Below are 11,537 nucleotides of genomic sequence, written 5' to 3'. Positions count from 1 at the left end.
GGAGCATAACTCCCCATTCCTTAAGTGTAGGCTGCATAGAGTGACTTCCTTCCAAAGAGCAGTAAAGGGAGAAAAATAACTTTACAGTGGAGAAATCTGACAAATACTACCTCGGCTGGGTGATCAAGATTAACATCAACAGTAAAGTCATGTGGATAGTATGTACTCTTGATATGATGTGATGAGAAGGGTACTTTGCTTCTGTGGTCTTCCTCCCTAAAACCATGACCCAGTCTAACCATGAAGAAAAAATCTGACAAACCCAGATTCAGGAATATCTTACAAAATACCTGACCATCTCAAAACTGAAGCTCATCAAAAAAAAGGAAGGTCTGAGAAATTGTCATAGTACAGAGGAGCCTAAGGAGACCTGATGTCTAAATGTAATGTATCTTGGATGGGATCTTGGAACATAGAAAAACATTAAGTAAAAATGGAAGAAATATTAATAAAGTATGGATTCTAGTTAATAACAATGTACTGAATGGTTTATTGGTTGTGACAAATGTAGCACTGTAACGTAAGATGTTACCAATAAAATAAATTGTGTGTGGGATATACAGGAACTCTGTACTATCTTCCCAATTTTTCTTAAATCTAAAACTATTCTAAAATTTTAAAATTATTTTTTTAAAAAAGTATTCTTTTGGTTCAGGATTTGACCCAGAGGCTCAGTCTAGTGGAATTTTCTCAGAGGAGGAAGAATATTGGATAGTACCATTCATTTAAATTACTATCTTTTCCCTTGATTACTCTACAAATTAAGTTCTTCTAATAAAGCATACTATTACTTACTATGGCAATTTTGTTCCTTTGTTGAATAAGTATAGACTACAGTTGTAGAGAGGAGAAAATGGTAATATGAGGTCAAAAGACACATTTTCTTGAAATACTTAGGTAAGTTCTTATAGCTGAGCACATTAAGCCAATAGTCTCCACTAGCAAAATGTACGGTATATTAATAACAAGTACATTCATGAATGAGGTAATTTTACTCAGTACTGGATCTGTGCATGGTTACTTTTGTCAGTAGTAATATAATGTATAATACTATACAAACATCCTCCAGGCTGTCTACTTGGAATTTCCCAAAGTGCTGTGTTTTTCCATGCTTCTACACACATTCTCATGCTGTACCCTCCTCTTGTTACATTTTCCACTTGCCCAACCTATTTCACCTTCAAGATTCACGTAATCTGTTACCTATTCCAGAAATCTCCAGGATGAAATAGGTGACCTATCTTTATGCTTCACACTGCACCTGGTATATTGCTCAATTATATTTGGCGACTATCATTGTCACACTATAGAATATCAATTGTTTCTCTCACCTAGTTCCTCCTTGAAATAGTAAACTCTTTTGATGAAGATACTTTGTAATTAATCTGTATGTTCCTAGTGCCTAATATAGTACCTGAAACACAGTAAGACCTCAGTAAATTAATGATTAATTACATGAATAAGTTAAACATGGGAGATAAAAGTATGGATGAGTTTTTAAAGGAGTAAATAAAATGGTGAATAATACTTCACTATTTTATTAAAAAGTGATTAAGAAGATTATGGGGTGCTTAACATTTTGAAATGTCTGTGGGGCAAGCATGTTCTTCCAGAAAATATTCTGGGATAGATCATTGCTCTGAGTCAGTATGTCATCTCTAATATTGTTTGGTTTGAAACACAAGTGACATGTCCTATCCATATCTTATTTCCTCAGTCAAACACAGGATGTTAAAAGGCAATATCTTAGCGCGGGAACGAAGGTGGGGTGCGTGTCTTCCTCGATCCTCCTTGCTGCCTTGGTCCTCACTGCTGTTTCTCCCTGCTTTCTCAAATTCCCCAGCTTCTTTAAAGCAACCACTACCTCTCCTGTTTGAAATTATTTACGGACCTCCCGTTTACTCCTCTTCATTCAGTGAAGATTTTAGCACCAAGCTTTCCCCCTCTCTCTATATATAACTACTCCTGTAGTTAATTTTTTCAGCAGTTTTTTAAATCTCAATTTTTTTATTGATATATAATTGACATATAACATTATATTAGTTTCAGGTGTACAATATAATGATTTCTATATATATTATGAAATGATCACCACAGTAAATCTAGTTTACATCTATGGCCACAAATAGTTAATAAATTTTTTTCTTATGATGAGAACTTTTAAGATCTACTCTCTTAGCAACTTTCAAATATACAGTACAGTATTGTTAACTGTAGTCACCATGCTGTACATTATATCCCCAGGACTTGTTTATCTTATAACTGGAAGTATTTACCTTTTGACCCCCTTCACCCATTTTGCCCACCCCCCGCCTCTGCCGACCACCAATCTGTTCTGTGCATCTATGAGTTCAGGTACTTTGTTCTGTTTTTTAGATTCCACATAGAAGTGAGATCATACAATACTTCTCTTTCTCTGTCTTACTTATTTCACTTAGCATAATGCCTTCAAGGTCCATCCATGTTGCTGCAAAGGCAGGATTTCCTTCATTTCTTTGCTGAATAATATACCATTGTGTATATACACCACATATTCTTTATCTGTTTCTCCACTGATAGACACTTAGGTTGTTTCCATGTTTTGGCTGCTGTGAATAATGCTGCCATGAACTTGGATGTGCAGCATTATTCTGTAGTTCACATCTGTGTAGGTAATACTTTCACCAACCCAATGTATTAGTTAGGATTAGATTCCACTACATATAATAGAAAAACCCAAAGTAACAATGGATTAAACAAGGTTTAAGTTTATTTCCCTCTCCTATGAAAAACTCTAGAGGAAGATAGTCCTGAAATGGTGTAACAGCTCCACAGCATCTCTTTCTGCTCCACTATCAGCATATGGCTTCTACCTTATGGTCCAAGTTGGCTGCTGGAGCTCCAGCCATTATATGGACATTCTACACAGAGGGAAAGAGAAATATAGAAGGCCACACCTCTTTTCTTTTAAGGAAAATTACTAGAAGTTCCATATAACATTTCCACTTAGATCTCATTGGAAGTATTTAGTCACATATATCTAGCTACCAGGGAGCGTAGGAAATGTGTCTTTATACAGAGAGGCAGTGTGTCGAGGTAAAATCAAGGTGCTGTTATTAAGGAGGACGGGAGAATGAGTATGAGTGTTGAGGTAGGCCTTTACCACCTGGCCTCTCCCTTCAATGACCTTCTCATTCCAATGATCTTATAATCTACCTATGTCATTACCACCAAAATCTCGATTTCAAGCAACCCACTCTCCAAAACTGTCTCTTATCTTTTCAGCACATTCACTCCAGTACTCTAACTCCACAGTTTCTTTGTTATTTTTTTCTTTTTTGCGGTACGCGGGCCTCTCACTGTTGTGGCCTCTCCCGTTGCGGAGCACAGGCTCCGGAGGCACAGGCTCAGCGGCCATGGCTCATGGACCAAGCCACTCTGCGGCATGTGGGATCTTCCCGGACCGGGGCATGAACCCGTGTCCCCTGCATCGGCAGGTGGACTCTCAACCACTGCGCTACCAGGGAAGCCCCTCCAGTTTTTTGACTCCACTTCATGCCCTCCATCAACCTGCTCTATCTTCACTTCCTAGCCCACCTGGTCTATAAGCCATGGTCCAACATTATAATCATATCCTACTATGCACTCTCAATTCCTTTGCCCTTTCCTCCGTACTTGCTTGGCTAAACATTACCTTTGGTTATGTGCCTGCACTAAAACACAAATATGGCAAGAGAAAAATATCACTGTGCTCATTTGACGTCTTAAATTCATGACCACTAAACCTTGCTTCTTTTTTCTCTAAGAAAGTAGAAATAGTCAGAAGACTTTCACATCTTTCCACTCTGTGCCCAAGGTCTGTAATGAGGGCTAGTCACACAGGCACCCTCTGTCAGCACATATCAAATTCCAGACTCCCAGAAGGAGAGCAGGTGTTCAGTATAAACCACACGGTTACACAGTATAGGCACAGAGAGCCACTCTTATCAGTTAGGGTGGTAAGGACCCTCCCCAAATCCAAATTCCCAGACACCAGCCATCGGCCAAAGATGCAAGGTGGCCTTCCGAAGGATAAGCAATCTCAGGCCTGGAGTTATGCTCCACCTCCTTGAGAAGGCAATACATACATAAATGTGGAATTTTTCTGTATAGGAGATTTGTTCCCCATATTCTGGTTGGTTTTAATTCTTTATTTTTGGAGATATGGGAAGCACTATTATGGTTCCAAGAGTCAGCTACCTCTTTCCTCACACTGTCTTTTATTAGGGATCTCCAGTACTCGTCTCCAGACTGTTGCCTGCCCCAGTGTTTTTCAAAATTTGGTTCTTGATCCAGAAACACCAGCATCATCTGGAACTTGATAGAAATTCTCAGACCCCATCCCAGACTTACTGAATCAGAAGTTCCAGTCACCAGTCATCTGTGTTTTAGTAAGCCCTCCAAGTAATTCTGATGCATAGTAAAGTTTGAGAAACATTGATTTAGCCAGAAGGTGAGGAAGACCCGTACCTGCTCTTTCAGTCAGCCCTCAAACTGATCCTGAGGTCCCCACTATCTGCCGGAACCTACAGATGTTGACTTATGAAAACTAAGTTGGGATGAGACTGGTGTGGAGCTGGGGTATATTCAAACTAGCATCTTCCCTTCCTTGAGAATTTTATTTTTATTTTTTTAAAATATTTCTTTATTTGGTTGCACTGGGTCTTAGTTGCAGCAGGCAGTCTCCTTATTTGCAGCCTGCAAACTCTTAGTTGTGGCATGCATGTGGGATCCAGCTGCCTGACCACGGATTGAACCTGGGCCCCCTGCATTGGGAGCGCGGAGTCTTAACCACTGCACCACCAGGGAAGTCCTGAGGATTTTAAATAAATTTATTTTAAACTCTCTTTAGAGAATTCTTTTTCTCTATTTCTCTGGGTGCAAATTCTCTCATTTGAAGAGTCTTCTGACTAAAGATCATGGCATTGGACTTCCTCATGTGTTTTACTATTTGCTACTAGCCCTTACTGGCAAAGGTAAGGGCATAATTTCAGAGATTGTAAACTTGACCCATGAACCAAACTTTGCCCATAGATCTTTTGTTGACAGGACTGTGTTTGTTTTCCTTCTTAATTAAATGCTTTTTGACTGTCATGCCTTACCATCAAATTAGTCACACGTAATTTCACTCTTTCTGTTCTCCACCCAGCAGTAGTATAGTGTTTATGCAGTCCACCTAGCTAATCCCCAAAGCCTTTTGAGTTTTCCAACTCTGGAATTTAACCTTCGTGACATATTTCCACAGAAGTAATAGGACATCTCAATAATAAAATCATGAAGCCAAATGTTTCTCATGACTCAGCCTACATTGAGATAAATTTAGACAATGTGGTCTTGTTACCAGAGGCTACAATCCCAAGAACCCCCTTCTGCTGTGGTTGACAAGAGCCCAAAGCCATCTCATACCTTAACCCCACAAAGCTGGGTCTTAGGTTTGAAAAATGAGCACACCTGTTATATAGATATGTATTCCTGAGACACTGTTATAACACTGATACAAGGAAGTTCTGCCGTAAAAATCCTCTGTGTTTCACCTATTCATCCCTCCCTCCCCTCAAACCCCTGGCAACCACTGATCATTTTACTATCTTCACAGTTTTGCATTTCCCAGAATGTTATATAGCTGGAATCATATATATGTCGCTGTATTAGTCAGGGTTCCCCAGAGAAATAGAACTAATAGGATATATAGATATATTAAGAGAATTATTATGAGGGATTGGTTCACTGATTACAGAATCTGAGAAATCCCATGATCTGCCATCTGCAAGCTGGAGCACAGGAAGGCCAGTGGCATAGTTCCAATGCAAAATTTGAAAGCTTGAGAACCAGGGAAGCCAATGGTTTAAGTCATAGTCCAGTCCAAAAGCCCAAGAACCAGGAGCGACCATGTGTGAGGGCGAGAGAAGATGGATGTCCCAGCTCAAGTAGAGACCAAATTTGCCCTTCCTTCACCTTTTTTTTCTATTCAGGACCTCAGTGGATTGTATAATGCCCACCCACATTGGTGAAGGTGATCTTCTTTACTCAGTCTGCCAATTCAAATGCTAAATCTCATCTAGCAACACCCTCACAGACACCCTCAGCTATCTGGGCATACCTTACTCCAGTCAAGTTGACACATAAAATTAACCATCACAGTAGCCTTTTCATTTTAGTTTCTATCACTTAGTAAGCTGCATTTGAGTTTCCTCCATACCTTTTCATGGCTTGGTAGCTGATTTCTTCTTAACATTGAATAATACTTTGCTGTCCAGATGTACCATTTGCCTACTGAAAGACATCCAAGTAGCTTCCAAGTTCTGGAAATTACAAATAAAACTGCTGTAAATGTCTGTGTCCACAAAAGACTCCAAAGACCCAAAACAACTTTGAGAAAAAAGAACAGAGCTGGAGGCATTACACATCCTGATTTCAAACTACATTAAAAACCTATAGTAATCAAAGCAGTATGATATTAGCATAAAAACAGACACATAGACCAAAGGAAGAGGGTCAAGAGCTAGAAATAAACCCATACATATACAGTTAACTAATCTTTGACATGGGTGCCAAGAACATAAAATGGGAAAAGGATAGCATCTTCAACAAATGGTGTTGGGAAAACTAGATATCCACATTGCAAAAGAATGAAATTGGACCCCTATCTTACACCACTCACAAAGCTAACTTGAAATGGATTCAAGACTGAAATGTAAGACCTGAAACCATAAAACTCTTAGAAGAGAAAACATAGGGAAAACTCCTTGACATTGGTATTGGCAATGATGTTTTTTAGATGATTCAAAAGCACAAGCAACAAAAGCAAAAATAAACAAGAGAGACTACATCCAACCAAAAAGCTTCTGTATATAAAAGGAAACAATCAAGAAAATGAAAAGACAACCTATAGAATGGGAGAGAATATTTGCATCATATATCTGATAAGGGGTTAATATCTAAAATATATGAGAAACTCAGGCAGCTCACTAGCAAGAAAACAAATAATCTGATTTTAAAAATGGGCAAAGGACCCGAATAGACATCTTTCCAAAGAAAATATACAAATGGCCAACAGGTACATAAAAAGGTGCTCAACATCAATAATCATCAGGGAAATGCAAATCAAAACCACAATGAGATATCACCTCACACCTGCTAGAATGGCTATTATCAAAAGAAATATATGTAAGAAATAACAAATGTTGGCAACGATGTTGAAAAGGGGAACTCTTGTACATTGTTGGTGGGAATGTAAATTTGTACTGCTATTGTGGAAAACAGTACGAAGGTTCCTCAAGAAATTAAAAATAGAACTGTGATAAGATCCAGAAATCCCACTTCTGAGTAGGTATCTGAAGGAAGCAAAATCAGTATCTGGAAGAGATATGTGCACTTCCATATTCATTACAGCATTATTCACGATAGTCAAGATATGAAAATAGCCTAAATGTCTGCCAACAGATGCATGGATAAAGAAACTGCATTATACATACATACAATAGAATATTACTCAACCATAAAAAGGAAATCCTGTCATTTGTGACAACATAGATGAACCTAGAAGCCATTATGCAAGGTGAAATAAATCAGAAGGGAAAAACAAATACTGTATGCTATCACATATAGTATGATGTGGAATTATTTTATGTGGAATCTGGAAAAAAAAAAGTTGAGCTCATGTAAACATTAGAATGGTGGTTACCAGGGGCTAGAAGGTAGGGGAAATGAAAAGATGTTGGTCAAAGGGTATAAGCTTTCAGTTATAAGATGAATAAGTTCTGAGGATCTAATGTACAGCATGGTAACTATAGTTAATAATGCTGTATTGGATACTTGAAATTTGCTAAGGAAGTAAATGTTAAGCATTCTCACCACACACACACAAAAGGTAACTGTGTTAGGTGATGGATCTGTTAATTAACTTGATTGTGATAATCATTTCACAATGTATAAATGTAGCAAGTCATCGTGGTGTACACTTTAAATATATATAATTTTACTTGTCAATTATACCTCAGTTAAGCTGTGGTAGGGGCATGGAAATCTGAGTGCAAAACTTATGCATGCACATAAGTTTTCAACTCCTTTGGGTAAATACCAAGACTCACGATTGCTGGGGGGTTGGACGCATGGTAACAGTATGTATAGTTTGTAAGCAACCTCCAAAGTGGCTATACCATTTTGCATTCCCACCAGCAATGAAAGAGTATCTGTTGCACCATATAGCCTTGCCAGCATTTGGTGTCATCAGTGTTCTTGGTTTCTGGCCATTCTCATAGGTGTGTAGCGTTACCTCATTGTCACTTTAATTTGCATTTGCCTGATGACATATGATGTGGAACATCTTTTCATATGCTTATTTGCCATCTGTATATCTTCTTTGGTGAGCTTTGTTCTTTTTCAGGTGTCTTGGCTAAGATTTTAAAATCAGCTACACACATACAGACAGACACAGACACACACACACAGTTCTACACATTGAGATTTTGACTGGCATTGCATTGAATCTGAAGACTAAATTGCAGTGACCTGACATACTTGTAATATTGATTCATAACTCATAAACATGGTATCTCACTCCATTAATTTAGGTCTCTTTAATTTTTTCCAATATTTTTTCCCACTTTCTGTATAGAGGACTTGTATATTTTTGTTAGGTTTATTCCCAGGAGTTTAATATTTTGATACGGTATTTTTAAAATTTTCACTTCATATTCTTTTTAAAACACTATTTGCTGTCTAAAACAATAATACTGTCAATGTATTATGGAGTTAATAACATGTTAAAGTAACATATATGACAATGATAACACAAAATTCAGAAAAGATAAATATAATTATACTGTTGTAAGGCTCTTACGTTGTTTGTGGAGCTATTGAGTGCTAATTCAAGACAGATACTAATAAATTAAAGATATATATTGTAATCATTAGAGTAATTAGTAAATATATAGGAAATATATGTAAAAAGACAATAAAAGAGGGAAAATGGAGAACTAAAACATGCTTGAATAAGCTAAAGAAAGCTGGAAAGGAGGAACAAAGAAACAAGTAACAGATGGTAAAAATTAAAAAACAAATATGGTATACTTAAAGCTAACCATATCAGTAATCACAATAAATTTAAATAGACTAATCACTCGTTAAAAGAAAAAGATTGTCAGACTATTTTTTTAAAAAGACCCAACAATATCTTGCCTACAAGAGACACACTTAAATATAATTGATTTAAATATAAGTAATTGGAAATAAAACATGGGAAATGATAGTCCATGAAAACAGTAACCATATGAAAACTAATGTGGCTATATTATTAATGGTCAAAGTATATGTTAAGGAAGAAGTAACAGAGAAAAAAAGGAAATTAATAATAATTAGAAGATTAATTCCATAGAAGAAATACATAATCCTAAATGTGTATGCACCTAATACATAATCCTAAATGTGTATGCACCTAATATAATAACGTCAAAATTTATGAAGTAAACAATTGACAGAACTGTATGGGAAAGACCAATCTAGAATCAGAGTTAGAGATTTTAACATACCTCCTCAGTAATCAATAGAACAGGCAGACAAAGTATTAGTAAGGATATAGAACATTTGAGCAACAATACCAAGCAACTTAATTCACACTTGTAGAAAACTATACTCAAGAACTGTAGGTTACACCATCTTTTCAAATGCATATGGAACATTCAACAAAATATATGCTGAACCATAAAACTAGTAATCAATTTCAAAGGATTACAATTATACAAAATATGTTCTTTAACCACAGAAAAATTAAACTGGAAATCAATAGCAATAAGATCTTTTATGGAACCAAAACTTGGGTCCACTCACCTGCGAGCAGTAAAGCCATCTACTGACACCAGGTTGTGGTGAAGGAAAGTGCAGCATTTATTTTAAGGCACCATATAATGAACATGGGACAACTAGTGCTCAAAAAGCCTGAACTCCCCAATGGGTTTCAGCAAGGCATTTTTAAAGGCAAGGTGAGGGAGGGGCATCCCAGGGTATGTGATGAGCTCCTGCAGAATTCTCTGGTTGATGGTGAGGTAACAGGTTGATGTCACAGAGGTTAACATTATCAGTCCTTAGGCTCCAGTAGGTCTGCAGGCTAGTGCTCATGGCCATCAAGTACTGAATTTCTTCCATTTGGTGGGGGATTTAGCATCTGTAAAACAACTCAGGAACTGTGCATCAGATACTATCATCTAAGTACTTCAGAGGAGCTAAAGCAGAGGTTATGGGGGAGGGGCCTGTCAGGGGAAGGACCCATAGGGGCCTGCTTGGTTACATATCTAGAAAATCCCAAATTATCTGGAAATTAAGTAACTTATTTCTAAATAATCCTTCATCAAAGACGAAATTACAATAGAAATTAAAAATGTTTTGAAAGTAACAGTAATGAAAATACAGCATATCAAAATTTGTGAAATGCAGCTATAGGAGCTCTTAGATGGAAATTTGATGAATTAAGTATCTACATCAACAAGCTACAAAAAAGAGAAGGTAGAAAGAAATAAAATCAGAAATTAATGAAATAGAAAACAGATATAAAACAGAGAAAGTCAGGACTTCCCTGGTGGTCCAGCAGTTAAGACTCGGTGCTCCCAATGCAGGGGGCCTGGGTTTGATCCCTGGTCAGGGAACTAGATCCCGTGTGCTGCAACTAAGACCTGGTGCAGCCAAATAAATAAATAAATATTTTTTTAAAAAACAAAAAAACAGAGAAAGTCAATGAAGCCAAAAGACGGTTCTTTAAAAAGATTAATAAAATTGACAGCATTGTTCAAGGAAAAGAGTGAGAGAGAAAACAGATATACCTAATATCAAGAATGACAGAGGCAACATCACCATAGATGCTACACACGTTAAAAAAATAAAATGAGGATTCATAAATAACTTTATGTCAATAAAAACACAACTTACAGAAATTTTGAATAATCCTGTATCTTTTAATGAAATTAAATCCATAATTTATAACATTCCAACAACAAAAACACCAGATCCAGATGGCTACCCTGGTAAATGCTACCAAACTATTAGAGGAAAATATTAACAATTGTACACAAAATCTTTCAGAGAGGCCAGCATAACCTTGATACCAAAATCCATCAAGGGCATTACAAGAAAAAAAAATTACAGGGTAATATCCCTTAAAAATACAGATGGAAAAAAAAATTCCTAATGAAACACTAACAATCAAATACAATATTATGTAAGAACCATACACATCATGGTCTTGTGAGTTTATTCCAAAAAGACATAGCTGGCTTAATACTTAAAAAGTCATACAATATAATTTTAACAATGTGATCATCTTAAAAGATACAGAAACAACATTTTATAAAATTCAAAACCCATATTAAAAACTATTTCATAATAAAAACTATTAGTTGGCTAAGAACAGAGAGAAATTTCCTCAATTTGATAAGATTATTTACCTAAAACATACAAATAATATCACACTTGATGGTGAAATAGTGAATGCTTCACCCTAACAAGACAAAGGTATCTGTTATCACCAC

The sequence above is a fragment of the Leucopleurus acutus genome, assembly GCF_964270905.1.
Source record: "Leucopleurus acutus genome assembly, chromosome: 2".
In the NCBI taxonomy this organism is placed as follows: Eukaryota; Metazoa; Chordata; class Mammalia; order Artiodactyla; family Delphinidae; genus Leucopleurus; species Leucopleurus acutus.
This window is presented reverse-complemented; position numbering follows the sequence as displayed.